We start from the raw sequence: 5,114 nt of genomic DNA, 5'->3' as shown, positions 1-5,114 counted from the left end.
CACCTCACATGGTTACAAAATTGTTTTTTTATGAGAACTTTTAAGATCTACTCTCTTAGCAACTTTCAAATATATAATACAATATTGTTAACTAGAGTCACCATGTTGTACATTACATCCCCAGGACTCACTTATTTTATACCTGGAAGTTTGTACTTTTGACCGTCTTTACGAATCCCACTCCCTTCCTCTGGCAGCCACAAATCTGATCTCTGTTCCTATGAGTTTGGTTTCTTTAGATTCCACATGTAAGTGAGATCATATGGTATTTTTCTGTCTTTGTCTTATCTCACTCAGCATAATGTCCTCGAGGTTTATCCATTTATTGCAAATGGCTGGATTTCCTTCTTTTTTATGGTCTGAGCTTATTTTCTTTCCTATGAAGTGGATGTTCATTATGTGAATGGCTTATTAACTGTTTTCTGTTCCCCCATAATATGTTCTTAATTCCATATTTCATTCTAATGAAGTGAACAAAACAAATGGCTTTACTTGGAACTCAAAAGGTAGAATCTTAGGTCAGATTAATATTCCAGTTTTACAAAATTTTAGAGGTATCCAAGAAATACTAAGTATTCTTATTTTATTACAGTATCTTACCTAGAATTGTCTTTTATTTTTTATTTTTTTGAATGTTTTTATTTATTTTAGAGAGAGAAAGAGAGAGAAAGAGAGAGACAGTATGAGTAGGGGAGGGGCAGAGAGAAAGGGAGACACAGAATCTGAAACAGGCTCCAGGCTCTGAGCTGTCAGCACAGAGCCCTGATGTGGGGCTCAAACTCATGAATCATGAGACCATGACCTGAGCCAAAGTCAGTTGCTTAATCAACTGAGCCATCCAGGTGCCTCTAGAATTGTCTTTTTAAAAAGAATTGTCTGTATTTTGGATGCAAGAAAATTAATCTTTTTTAAGTATACATTTCAATACCTTTTTTTACATTTCTTTAATGGATGTATACTTGACACACAATGTTACATTAGTTTCATGTGTACAACATAGTGATTCAACAATCTGTACATAAGGCCGTGCTCACCAATGTAACTACCATCTGTCACCACACTATACTATTTTAACACCATTGACTATATTCCTTATGTTGTGCTTCATCCCCATGGCTTATTCATTCCATACCTGGAAGCCTGTACCTCCCATTTTCGCAAATGTATACAATTGTGTAATCACAATTGCAATCAGGTTATAGACCATTATCACCTTGAAAACATTCCCTTTGGCATTCATTATTCTTCCCCCAGTCCTGGCTCCTGCAAGACACTGATCTGCTTTTGTCACTAAATTTTGCCTTTTCCAGGCTGTTATATAAATGAAATCATACAGTAGAGAGTCTTTGTGTCTGACTTCTTAAATTTAGAAGTCTAAATTTAGAATTTAGGCTTTTAAATTCTTTTATGGATCATGCTTTTGGTGTCATATTTAAGAAATTTTTTACCAACTCAAGGTAGCAATGATTTTCTTTTGTATTTTCTCCCAGAAGTTTTATAGTATTAGTGCTTACTTATTGGCTTATGATATGTTTATAAATAATTTTTATAGATGATATAAAATATGGAATGTATTCTGTTCATAGTTTTGATTGTCAATGTCTGCTTTTTTCCAACATCCTTTATTGGAAAGACTACTCTTTCCTGATTGATTTACCTCAGATTGTGAAAATCAATGCATGATGTATGTGTGGATATCTTTATGGGCTCTCTACCCAATAGAAGCAATATATGTCTATCCTTACATTATTAGCTGCATACTTTTTGTATATATCCCTTATTAGGTTAAGGGAGTTTTCTTTTATTTCTAAATTACTGAAAGTTTTTATTAAAAGTGTGTATAAAGTTTCCCAAGTTTTGTGTGCGTGTATGTCTTGAGAAGACTATGTAATACACCCTTTATCATTCCAGCTTTATTGATGTATAGTTGATAAACAGAATACTGCACATAATGAATATATACAATTTGATGAGTGTGGACATATGTACACCCTTGTGTTACCATCATCACAATCAAGGTTATAAACATTCATCACCTCCTCTTTATTTTGTGGTAACAACAGTTAACATGAGATCTACCCTCTTAAAAATTTTTAAGTGTATCTTAATTTTAACAGTCGGCACCATGTTCTACGGCTGATCCCTGGAACTTACTCATTTTGTATAACTGTAAATTCATGCCCATTGAGCAATTTGCTATATCCTTCTTTAGTGATCTTTCATTATAGCGTGTTAATTCACTAAATTCACACTCACTGAGTCTCAAACATGAAACAAATCTTGAATTTTTGCAAGAACTAACACTTAGACTTGGTACATTTATCTTAACATCCTGTGATTTTTTTTTCTTATAATATTTTTAGTATTGGATCAGGCCAGTACTGGACTAATAAATGAGTTCAAAGGAATTCCATCCTCTTCTGTTTTCTAGACGTTTATATAGAATTAGTATTATGTCTTCCTTAAATATTTAGTCGAATTAACTATTGAAGCTGGGCATAAAGTTCTCCTCATGGGGGAATTTTTTTTAAACTACAAATTCAATATCTTTAATAGATATTCAAGTGATTTCTATCCTTTTTTTAGTGAGCTTTAATAGTATTAATATTAATAGTAATAATACTATAAAATTACTTTTGAAATTTTTTCAAATAAATTTAAAATCTTGAGTATGTATGAAAGACATTGAAATTGTAATTTAAAAAAATTTCCTGTGAAGAGAACATTATATCTAGCTTCAGTAGTAATTCTGCTAAGCATTTAAGGAAGAAATAATACTAATTCTAAATTGTTGGATTTATTGGTGGAAGATGTTTATAATATTTCCAGTTATGTATTTAATGTCAGAAGAATTGTAGTAATGTGTCTATCTGGCTCAATAGGTGACTGGCAAACTTCTTTCTCTAAGATGTCAGATATTAACTATTTTAGGCTCCTTCTTCCTTTTATTGCCACCCTCCACCCCTTCCTCCTATTCTTCTTGAATATCTTTTAAAAATGTACAATGGGGGTGTCTGGGTGGCTCAGTCCATTAGGCATCTGACTTTGCCACAGGTCATGATCTCACCGTTTGTGGGTTCAGCCCCACATGGGGCTCTCTGCTATCAGCACAGAGCCTGCTTCAGATCCTCTGCCTCCCCCTCTCTCTGTCCCTCCCCAGCTTGTGCAATTGCTCTCTCTCTCTCTCTCTCTCTCTCTCAAAAACAAACATTAAAAATGTTTTTTAATGTGGAAAGTATTTGTAGCTTGCAGATATACAAAATCAGGTTACAGACTGGACTTCATCCATTGGCCATAGTTAACCAACGCTTGGGTGAGAGCTTCACCAATTTTATTAATAATTTCAAAAACCTAGTTTTTGTTGATTTTCTGTATTGTTTTACTGTTTTTTTATATCATTGATATCTGGTCTGCTTGTTATTTTCATTTGTTAACTTGTTGCTTAATTTACTCTTCTTTTTCTAGTAGACATTTAGATTATTTATTTGAAATCTTTACTCTTTTTCTAATACAAGTAGCGAATGCTCTAAATTAACCTTTAAGCACTGTGTTAGTTGCATCCCTCAACCTTAGGTATATTGATTTTTTGTTTTTATTAATCTCAGGATATTTTCCAATTTCACCTGTGAATTCTTCTTTGACTCATAGTTTGTTTGAAGTATGTTGATTGATTTCCAAGTCTTTGTAGATTTTCCATAGAGCTATCTATTATTGCTTTTAAATATAATTATGGTCAAAGGATACACTTTTTATGATTTTAATTGATTTAAAATTATGAGAATTATTTTCTAATCCAGAATATATCCTTTCTTGGTGAAGATTCTGTATGCACTTGAAAAGAATATGTAATTTTCTGCTGTTGTTGGGTGGAGTGTTTTGTAAATGTCAGTTAGGTAAAAATTTTGGTAATTATTGACATCTTTTACATTTGTATTGTTTTCTGTATACTTGTCCTCTCAACTATTGAAAGAGAGCTGTTGAATTCTCCAACTACAATTTTGGATTTTTTTTCTCCCTTCAGTTATAACAGTTTTGTTTCATATGTATTATATTGTTTTAGTACTTTGAAGCCATCTTTTTAAGTGCATATATATTTAGTATTTTTGTGTCCTCTTGATAAATTTACCCCTCATTGTGAAATTACCTTCTTCATTCCTGGTGCTATTCTTTGCATTAAAATCTATTTTTAGGATATTAATATAGCTGTTCCATCTTTCTTTTCTTTTCTCTCTCTTTTTTTAGAAATTATTTATTTTCCATCAACCTTATTTCCATTTTGTTTGCCTTTGTGGAAAAGCTGCTTAAGACCACTCAGTGATTTTTCCAATAAATTCCGTGGCCTGAGTAGTGGGAGCTGCAGACCAGTCTTCAGTAGAAAGCTGAGTGCTCCAGTCTTCAGTAGGGAACTGCTGAATAGCCCCAGAGGGCACCTGCATGCCTTCAGACCAGTCTGCAACTTCAGGTTGAGTAGCAGTGAACTCAGGAGCTGGAGCCGTCCATTCACCTTGAAATTCCTCCTCAGTCATAACCATTTCAACAGTACCTGCTCATCCTTTTTAATCTCAGCAGGATCTCTGTAGAAGTAGAGATCCACGGGTGTTCATGGAAAGTAGTGCATGCTATGAATACACAGAACTTCCCCTGGCCAGCATCCACCACATCAGATCCACTGAGGGAGCTCCCTTGTTGTTAAAAGGGATGGCAGTGTCCATATGGCAAGGAGGAGAGACAACATTACACAGAGCGATGGTAGGAAGGTTAACATAAGACCTGTAAGAGGGTAGTCAGCCCTAGGATCAATAATTACCAGAAGGTTGTTATTTTTTGTCATACATTTTACTTTCACATATACAGTTGACCCTTGAACAATGTGGGATTAGAGGCACTGAACCCCTGCATAGTCCAGATTTCATGTATAACTTCTGATTACCTTGACTTAATTTCTAACAGTCTACTGTTAACTGGAAGCCTTACTGATCGCATAAATAATCAATTAACACATAGTTTGTATGCTATTATGTATTATATACTGTATTCTTACTATAAAGTAAGCTAGAAAATGAAAATGTCATGAAAAAAAGTCTTAAAAAGGGGCACCTGGGTTACTTTGTCGG

At 33.9% G+C, this 5,114-nt stretch overlaps 1 pseudogene; it reads right to left on the bottom strand.

The window, feature by feature from the left end:
* Positions 1–4,301: 4,301 nt before the first annotated feature.
* LOC115295299 lies at positions 4,302–4,831 on the bottom strand (annotated as a pseudogene).
* Positions 4,832–5,114: the final 283 nt, after the last annotated feature.

This window comes from Suricata suricatta, chromosome 7 (genome assembly GCF_006229205.1).
Source record: "Suricata suricatta isolate VVHF042 chromosome 7, meerkat_22Aug2017_6uvM2_HiC, whole genome shotgun sequence".
Lineage (NCBI taxonomy): Eukaryota > Metazoa > Chordata > Mammalia > Carnivora > Herpestidae > Suricata > Suricata suricatta.
Note: the sequence above shows the minus strand (reverse complement) of the source record. Positions and strands in the feature narration are given on the sequence as shown.